Genomic DNA, 10,528 nt, shown 5'->3' with positions numbered 1-10,528 from the left:
GATCAGTCTATCGTCCCCAGCTTGCTAGTCTGCATCTCGTCCGCATTTGTTAGGCAGTTAATGTCTATCTGTCGTTCGGATCAACCTTTAAAGCCGGAAAATGAGAGTCTTTCCACTCCGCCAGTAAGAGAACTCAGCGAGTGGTCGCCGGGTCGGGGCTTAGTTCCTGCATCTAAATTGTGCCCGTTAGACCGCCAGTCTGCTCGAGTTTGCTCAGGCAATGGTTATTGACGGTAGGATCGATCGGTTGGTCGGTCGCGCACTGAGACACGAAATGACTTGTCCGTCTTGAGCGTCGGCGCATGTGATGTCACCACGTGAGTCCAGTGGGCCGCGGCGTATAGCGAGGGGTAGTAAATTCGTGGTCGACACGAGAGCAACGGGAGTCAACCCGTGACATCAGTCTGGCCGGTGTGAGCTGCGACGCCGAGAAACGGGAGATCGGCGTGCCTTCCTGCGTCCGTTGAAGCGGCTGGCAGCGGACGGTTCGGGAGAGCCATTTGGGGGTGCTGCGCCAGGTCTTCTCGAGAAACCGCAATTTATTAGAAGTTAAGTGATTGGAGATATCTTGTTTGATTCACTCTTGTTAAATTTTACTTGTTGTTTTGGTGAGGTCACCAGCCGTTTTGCTTTGGGGCCATCCCACCATTCTCCTCCGTTTGCCCACCAGGTAGAAGGTGATGGTTTATAAATTGGGTGGTCCGTTTTTCCTTTGTGGAGTAGGGGCAGGTTAGAGCAACCAGCGGTTCGGGTTGTTCGGTAATCTATCAATCTACCGTACGTTAGTAGCTGCCTCTGTCATGTTTGTCGGATTTATTGCTTGGAGTGTAACGGCCTAATACCTGAAATACGTTTTGATCTTTGGAAACATTGATATTATTGCCTATGATCTTGAGAGACGGTATCGGTGTACTGTAGAGAATGTTAACTATTGTTTGGCCAACCTTGTAGATTTTTATATAAGATTGCATTTCATGGGCTTTTATTTAAATGATCATTTTTGTATATAAAATTGCCACCCTTTCACTGTAAGAGTTTTCTTAGAAGTTAAAATCGGGTTGCACCTTCGGTGGCAAGGTTAATATTTTAATTGTTAGTGTTTTGTACCATTTCCATCCCTCCAACGGGGGTGCATAGTTTGTGTGCTTGTGTAAATTGTTAAAACTCTTAGTTTAAAGTAATCTGGTGTGTTGCAGATTTGAACCAGTGTGGTCTTTCAGAGGCTGTTGTAAGCGGTCGAAACTACGACCGTGTCAAAAGAGAGCGTCAAGGTTATCTGCCCGAAAGCTCATACAGTCAAAACTTGTTTCTTTCTGCCTCTCAATAAATTTTAACTTTGATATTTAGAGGGTGCTTTCTGATTATAATATTAAATCTGTTTCTTTCAAAAAAATGCTTTTAGGCACTATTAAAGGGAATAAAATTCCCATTTTTAAAAGTAATTTGGTTATGATTTCATCAGTTACTCCCTGGCAGCTACTTCCATACTTACATAGTGAGATGTTCTTGATGAATCGCTAGTAAATAAAATAAATTCTTAGAATATTCTTTGAAAATAAATCACGATTCACAGTGTCTGAAGGATAAGTTATGGCCCCTGAAGACTGACACAACTCAGTTCGGTAAGCGGCACAGTTTTCCACCCTTTTTTTGTGTCATCAGTCTTCTGACTGGTTTAATGAAGCCCGCCACGAATTTCTCTCCTGTGCCAGCCTCTTCGTCTGAGAGTAGCACTTGCAATCTACATCCTCAACTATTTGCTGGATGTACTCCTATCTCTGTCTTTCTCTACGGTTTTGGCCCTCTACAGCTCCCTCTAGTACCATGGAAGTCATTCTCTCCTGTCTTAACAGGTGTCCTATCATCTTGATCATTCTCCTTATCAGTGTTTTACACATCTTCCTTTGCTTTCCATTTCTGAACAGAATCTCCTCAAGCCTTACCTTATCAATCCACCTAATTCGTCTCTTGCACCACATGCCTAATGCTTCGATTCTCTTCTGTTCCGACTTTCTCACAATCCATGTTTCACTACCATGCAGTGCTGTACTCCTACATCACAGACATTTCTTCCTCAAATTAAGGCCTGCGTTTGATACTAGGAGACTTCTCTTGGCCAAAAGTGCCCTTTTTGCCATTTCCGGTCTGCATTTGATGTTCCCCTTGCTCCGTCCATCATTGGTTTTTTCACAGCCTAGGTAGCAGAATTCTTAACTTCATATGCTTCGTGACGTTCAATCCTGAAGTTCAATTTCTCACTGTTCTTATTTCCGCTACTTCCCATTACTTTCGACTCTCTTTGATTTACTCTCAGTCCATAATCTGTAGTCATTAGATTGTTTATTGCATTCAGAAGATCATGTAATTCTTCTTGACTTTCACTCAGGGTAACAATGTCATCAGCGAATCGAATCATTGATATCCTTTCATCTTGAATTTTAATTCCACTCCTGAACATTTCGTTAACTTGTACAGTATGGGGAAAAACTACAACCCTGTCACACGTTTTTCAATGCGAGCACTTCGTTCTTGGTCGTACATTCTTATTATTCCCTCTTGGCTCTTGTACATATCGTATAATACCCACCTCCCCTTATGGCTTACCCAACTTTTTTTCAGGATGTCCAACGTACTGCTCCATTTTGCATGGTCGAGCACTTCTTCCACGTCGACAAATCCTGTCAACGTGTCTTGTTTTTTCAATTGTCTCCATTCCATTATCAACCGCAACGTCACAATTGCCTTTATCTTTTCTAAAGGCAAACTGATCGATATATAGCATATCCTCAATTTTCCTTTCCATTCTTCTTTATATTATTCTCGTAAGAAATTTGGATGCATGAGCTGTTAAGTGGATGGTGCGATAATTCACGCACTTGGCAGCTCTTGCAGTCTTTGTAATTGTGTGGATGATAGTTTTCCGAAAATCTGATGATATTCCACCAGACTCATACATTCTACACACCAACGTTAATAGTTGTTTTGTTGCACTTCCCTGTATGATTTTACAAATCCGGGTAGAGTGTTATCTATTTGATCCTATATCCTCCAAATCTCTCTTAAATTCGGATTCTAATACTGCATGTTCTTTCTCTTGTAACTCTGTTCCTGTTCCTTCTTCCACCACATCAGACAGATCGTCCCCTCATAGAGACCTTCAATGTACACTTTTCATCTATCCCCTCTCTGCTCTAAAATTTAACAATGGATTTCGCGTTGCACTCTTAACGTTATCGTCCTTGCTGTAACTTCACAGAAAACTGCTTTGACTTCCCTACGTGCTGAATCAGAACTTCCGACAATCATTTCTTTTTCGATATCTTCACACTTTTCCTGTAGCCATTTCGTCTTGACTTCCCGGAACTTTTTATTTATTTCATTCCTCAGCGACTTGTATTCCTGCGAATTTCCTTGAATATTTTTGTCCTTTCCTCGTTCATCAATCAACTGAAGTGTTTCTTCTGTTAGCCACGGTTTCTTCACAGTTAGCTTTTCTGACCTATGTTTTTCCTTCCAACTTCTGTGACTGCCCTATAGACACGTGCATTCCTCTTCAACTGTACTGTCTAGCGCGCTATTCCTTATTGCTGTATCTATTGCCTTAGAGAACTTCAAGCGTATCTCGTCATTCCTTAGCAGATCCGTATACCACTTATTTGCGTATTGATTCTTCCTGACCAATGTTTTGAACTTCAGCCTACTGTTCGTCAATACTATATTGTGAACTGAGCCTATATCTGCTCCTGGGTACGCCTCACAATCCAGTGTCTGAGTTCGGAATCGCTCTCTCATCATGGTTTAATGTAACTGAAATATTTTCATATCACTCGGCCTTTTCCAAGTATACCTCCTCTTTCTCTTGTGATTCTTGAATCGAATACTCGCTATTTCAAGCTGAAATTTATTACAAAACTCAGTTATTCTTTCTCCACTCAGTCCTTGTCCCAAGTCCATATCATACTCTCCTGTAACCTTTTCTTCTAATCCTTCCCCTACAACAGCATTCCAGTCCCCCATGACTATTAGATTTTCATCTCCAGTTACGAACTGTATTTCCCTTCAGTATCCTTATATACTTTCTCTAGTTCTTTATCTTCAGAACTATTTTTGTCGGTGTTCGTTTGCTGTCGTTCCTGATAAGAACAAATGTATCACTGTACTGTTCACAGTAAACACACCGTCTGCCCTACCTCCGTACAGACTCCAGTTATACCATTTTCTGCTGATGTTGACATTATCATATACTCATCTGACTATAAATCCATGTCTTCCTTCCATTTCACTACACTGACCCCTGCTATACCTCGATTGAACCTTTGTACTTCCCTTTTCCGATTTTTTAGTTTCCCTACCACACTCAAACTTCTGACACACCGTGCCCCGACTCGTAGCCTGCTAGCCGTTCATTGATTATTCAATCTTTTTCTCATGGTCACTTGGGATAATTATTGCACACTCAGCTAAACTGCCCATGTATCAAAATTTCTGTGAAGAAGGATATACAAATGAATGGAGAAGAAAATTGATGTGTTAGATGACGATTAGTTTGTCTTTAGAGAAGCTAGTCACCAGAGAGGCAATTCTGACGTTGTGGTTGATAATGAAAGCAAGACTAAAGAAAAATCAAGCCTTGTTCATAGGATTTATCGACCTGGAAAAAGCGTTCGACAAAGTAAAATGTGCAATATGATCGAAATTCTGAGAAAAATTGCGGTAAGCTATATACCTGTGTACTAGAGCCCAGAATGAATAATGAGAGTGGACGACCAAGAATGAGATCTCCGATGAAAAAGGGTGTAAGACAGGGACATAGTCTATCACCGCTACAATTCACTCTGTACATCTAAAAAGCATTGATGGAAATGAAAGAAAGGATTCAGGAGTGGAATTGATATTCAAGGTGAAAGGATATCGATTACATTTTTCTTTGATTACATTCCTATCCTGAATGAAAGTGAAGAAGGATTACTTGATGTGCTGAATGAAATGAAATAACTGAAGAGTATGGACTGAGAGTAAATTGACAAAAGCCGAAAGTAATGAGAAGTAACATAAATGCGACCAGCAAGAAACCTGACGTGAGGATTAATAGTCACGAAGTATATGAAGTTAAAGAATTCTGCTACTTAGGCAGATAAATAACAAATCATGGGCGGAGCAAGGAGGAGATCAAAAGCAGAGTAGCACTGGCAAAAAGTGCATTCCTGGCCAAAGAACCCTATTAGCATCAAACATAGGCATTAATTTGAGGAAGAAATTTCTGAGAATGTACGTCTGGAGCACACTATTGTACGGTAGCGAAACAGGGATTGTGGCAAAATCGGAAAAGAAGAGAATCGAAGATATGAGATGTGGTGCTACAGACGAATGTTTAAAATTAGGTGGACTGATAATATAAGGAATATGGAGGATCTGTGCAGAATCGGAGAGGAGAGGAGTACGTGGAAAACTCTGACAAGGAGAAGGGACAGGATGATACGACATCTGTTAAGACATGAGGGAATGACTTCCAGGGTTCTAGAGGGAGCTGTAGAGGACAAACTGTAAAAACAGAGAGAGACTGGAAAATATCCAGCAGATAATAGAGAACGTAGTTTGCAATTGCTCATCTGAGATAAAGAGGTTGCTACAGGACAGCAAGTCGTGGTGGTCCGAAACACACCAGTAAGGCAAGGGATGAACCAAAGAAAAGCTAATTTCTCGAATGTTATGTTAGTGCTCCTTGTGCGCAATGTACTTGGCCGCACTGGAATCGTTCGGCAGTCAGCTTCAAATGCCGGCTCTCTAAATTTTCTCAATAGTGTTTCTGCAAACGAAGGTCGCCTTCCCTCCATGCATTCCCTTTTGGGTGTCGAAGTATCTTCGTAACATTTGTTTGATGTTCGAACCTACTGGTGACAAATCTTGCAGCCCATCTCTCATTTCCTTCAATGTCTTCCTTCAATCCTACCTGGTTCGAATCCCAAACACTCGAGCAGTACTCAAGAATAGGTCGCAGCTGCGTCGTAAATGTAAAGGTGAGCCAAGCTTTCCTAAAATTCCCCCCATAAACCGAAGTCGATCATTCACGTTCCCTACTACAGGTCTCACATTCTCGTTCCATTTCATATCGATTTGCATAGATACGCCCAGATATTTAAACGACTTGACTGTGTCAAGCAGGGCTTTAGTAATACTGTAACCGAACATTTCAGGTTTTTCTTCCTACTTAATCGCATTAACTTACATTTTTCCTGATTTATAGCTAGCTGCAAAATAGCTAGAATTTGACATTATTGAGCATCAGCTTTAGTGGCCGAAACAGCGTGGCGCAGACTCTTGCGTTAAATGTGGTAAGTTCGGCGTTGCTAATTAGCACACCGGGCTCGAACAGAGTTTCTTGAGCTTCACAAAACTTACAAAGGCACGAGTTTCTCTTAGCTTCATTCCGTTACCTCAGCTAACCCCGTACCTTTAGCAGATGGGTGGTCACAGATTCGTGACAGCTTTCCGATTGCCTAGCAGGTTTAATTTCACCTCCTGAATGATAAACAAATATTTCTATAGTACAATGAGGTACACGTTTGAATTTGTACCGCAGCACCAAGAAGATTTAGTCCTAATAGTTTTCCAGTGATGTCTTTAGTTCAGCCCTGCCAGGTTTTCTCGCGGCCCATTCCCAGTGAACCCTGATCGTTTCGTATGTTTTCTTAGAGATGTTCATTAATATTCGGTTCTCCCACCGAGGTTTAGATAACTTGTAAAAGGCTTATTGGTATTGTGATAAGTATGAGAAATATTAAAGAATCTAATATAACCAGGACTCGAATGAATTTTTGAATCTACAGCGGATTGTACCCTCACATGAAACTTCCTAGCAGATTAATACTCTGTCGTCGACTTTGGTCAGCGCGGCTGGTCGCTAATTGACGAGGCCCGGGTTTGATTCTCGGCCTTGTCGGTGACTTTACGTGCTCTCGGACTGGGCATTCTGTTGTCCTCCAGTCTTTATCGTCACAGTCCACATCCTATTACACTGGAAGGCCTACAAAATAAAAAAAAAAATTATGAAAACTTTGTGCTAGACTGAGACTCGAAATCGGTACCTTCGCAAAGGTCCCGAATTCGAGCCTCTGTTCAGCACACAGTTTTAATCTGACAGGGTTTCATATCCTATACTAAATGTCCTTCATGTAGTTAGACTCACTACTACCAAAACTTCGCTTCCACATGGTGCATGTAATATCGGTGCCCTTTAGGAGGCGGACAAATGGTGCCATAGATAAAGTTGGAACGCGGCACCGCTCGGAGAGTTTGTCGCTGCGCTCGGCCTTGTGCCTCGGCTGAAGTGTTAGTCACCCTTGAAATCTCTTGTTCGAGTGTGAAGTCCTACAAGCTCGGTTGCGGTGTGGAGCTTGTACTGCGGCACGATGTGTTGTGCACCCAGTATCACAATGAACTTTAGGTAGTGCCGGTTGGGGTAGCCGCGATGTGCCGTTTCGTTCACGGTGCAAAGGAAAAGCAGCTTGGGGGGATTCAATTTGGATAAATGGAGGTGTCTGTAAATCTTGACTTCACGGTTGTCGAACACTTACTGTGAATGGATACGTGGCTTATTGAACCTAATTGTGAACAGCAGAGCGCTGCGGTTTGAAAGCGGTGTGCATCGACCTGTTTACGTGCAAATAATTTCTTGCCTTCGTCATGAGAGAACTCATCGAAAGACGTTCTCTCCTTTAATGTCGTCATTTTTTAGCTTTAATTGCAACGATTAGTTAGGAAATTTCTTCCATTATGCTACTTTGTTGCGCTGCTTGTGCAGCGTTACTCGTTTGGAAAAATTTTACAGTTCCTTTTGAAGTCATACAGTAGCAGTGCCAAACAGCTTTCAGCTTTATTTGTCTGTTGTTAATTTAAAACATTTTCCGGCTCATTTAATTCACAACTTTCCCTCTTGAGAACAGACCCGCTACCAGCTTATGCAGCTATTTAAAATTTTAGACCTGAGCCGTTATTTTTTAATTCTGTTTTCGCCGTCTAGGTTGAAAAGTTCGTTTGTTTTATAGATAATTCTTCTGCTGTCAACTGTGCGGGTCTGGACAATCTATGAGTTTTATTAACTTTTAGTGAAATTAATTATTTATATGTTAGCTTAACACATATAGTCTTGAGCTCGTGTTGACTTAACTTTAAACTGTTTTTATATTGACTTTGTCATTTATTGCCGGCCGGAGTGGCCGTGTGGTTCTAGGCGCTACAGTCTGGAGCCGAGCGACCGCTCCGGTAGCAGGTTCGAATCCTGCTTCGGGCATGGATGTGTGTGATGTCCTTAGGTTGGTTAGATTTAATTAGTTCTAAGTTCTAGGCAACTGATGACCTCAGAAGTTAAGTCACATGGTGCTCAGAGCCATTTGTGATTTATTGAAATACGTCAAGTGTGATGATTGTTTTATTTCACATATGTCGGAAATTCCTGTTCGTACTGGTGTAAACCGTTTGGGTAAAGCTGATATCAGGCGGTCGATGTTGGCGTTGAGTGAGGGCCTATAAGTGCTTGATGCGCAACTAGAAGCATTTGTTGAACGCAGTGTGATAATGATTTAATTTCATGAATTTCCATCCTTAATTCATTTTGTAAATATTTTACGTAATAAAATTTTTAATTCAAAGTTCGCTCGCTCTGGGTGGTCTGTTGAAGAACCCTATATTACTGAGCCTGGGAATTTGTATCTGTGATACTTTTCTGCTTGATTCTTTGTTTCTATTTATGTTTTTTTTCTTTGCCTTAAATAAGTCTGTTGCGTTTCTGATTAACTGAAGCAAGTACGCAATTTCAGTAGAGAAATGTAATTAGTGTACAGCGCAAGGTGATTCTAAAGCTTAAATAATCCACAGCTCAGATACTGAACCGGTCTTTGGCAGATGGACCACGTGATTAAGCCTGAAGTGCGTGGGTTTGTGTCACTCGAAATAAAAAAGTTCAAATGTATGTGAATTCCTAAGGGACAAAACTGCTTAGGTCATCGTTTCCTTTTTTTTCGATATAGTTCGATGCGTTTGGTCTGGGCGGACATCACAAGCCATCCGTTCAACTTATTCGTTGATTCCTTGACTCAGATTTTTTATTACAGAGAGCACGCAGTCCTCTGACAGAACACTCTGAGCTACTGTGCGGGCATCCCTAGACTTTCATACTATTTAAACTAATTTAAACTAACCTATGCTAAGAACAACACACGCACCCATTCCCGAGGGAAGACTCGAACCTCCGGCGGGAGGAGCCGCACAGCCCGCGACATGACGCCTCAAACCACGTGGCCACTCCGTGCGGCTGTGTCACTCGAACAAAGTCTTTCAAGGAGGGTATTGCTGGGCTCGTCCGCGACTTCTAGTGAGTCGTACTGTGCTCCGGGTCTCGACCATCTCAGGGAACTCATTTAGGATCTGGCGAACGCTAAGATCGTGAGGTGGGGACTGCCGGTTCTGTGTAAACCGTAAACTCTCGAGGCGCTTCAGCCATCACAGTGACGCGCAGTGGTGGCACCTTCTGTGACATAGGGAAGAAGGATCTTGACTTAACAGTCCCGATCGCCAGTCTGGAGCAAACCGCTACAAAGAAAATCCTCAATCATGGGGTCTGTTTTTGATGTTGTTGTGGTCGACAGCCCGAAGACTCTTTGATGCAGGTCTCGACGCTACTCTATCCTGTGCAAGTCTCATCATATCAGAATAACTATTGCAACTTACATCGTTCTGTATCTTCTCGCTGTATTACTCTCTTACTATCCCTCTAGAATTTTAACCCCCCGCCCCTCATCCCACCATCACACTCCCAGTCAATATTTAATTAGTGATCCTTTGATGTCTCAGAACGTGTCCTATCAACTGATTCCTCTTTCTAGACAGGTTGGGCCATAAATTTCTTTTCTCCCAAGTTCTGTTTTGTATCTCCTCATTAGTTACGCGATCCACACATCTAATTTTCTGCACTCTTCTACATCACCAGATTTCATAATCTTCTGTTCTCCTCTGAACTGTTTATCGCCTTGTTTCACTTCCGTAAATGGCTACACTCCACACATATATTTTAGAACGGGTTTCATAGCACTCAAATCTATTTTTGATGTTAACAAAAATCTCCGTCTTATCATTATATAATGATTGTGGAACCTTACGGCCCCTCCACGTGTATTCCATGTACACAACCTTGTTTCGTGACCCTTAAATCCAGCTTAGACGAAGGTTAAATTATACTTGTGCAAATTTTTACCAGGTCGCCTCGTTTTTTATTCCTTTCCCCCATTCCATATTCACGTACTATTTTTCTCATCTACCTTTTCCTTCTATGTCTCCTTCTCTTCCTTTTCCTACTATCGAATATCAGTCACTAAATACTATTAAATATTCATCTCCCTTAACTTCATGAATAATTTCTCTTATGTCGGCATATATTCCTTAAGTCTCGTCGTCATCTGCGACGCTAGTAGCTCTGTGGTGGGTGTTCTCTTCGTGTTTATCTCGGGCGCGGTAATGCCTTTTTATGCTGTTT

The sequence above is a fragment of the Schistocerca nitens genome, chromosome 2, assembly GCF_023898315.1.
Source record: "Schistocerca nitens isolate TAMUIC-IGC-003100 chromosome 2, iqSchNite1.1, whole genome shotgun sequence".
In the NCBI taxonomy this organism is placed as follows: Eukaryota; Metazoa; Arthropoda; class Insecta; order Orthoptera; family Acrididae; genus Schistocerca; species Schistocerca nitens.
The sequence above is the reverse complement of the archived record's forward strand: the minus strand, read 5'-3'. Positions refer to the sequence as shown.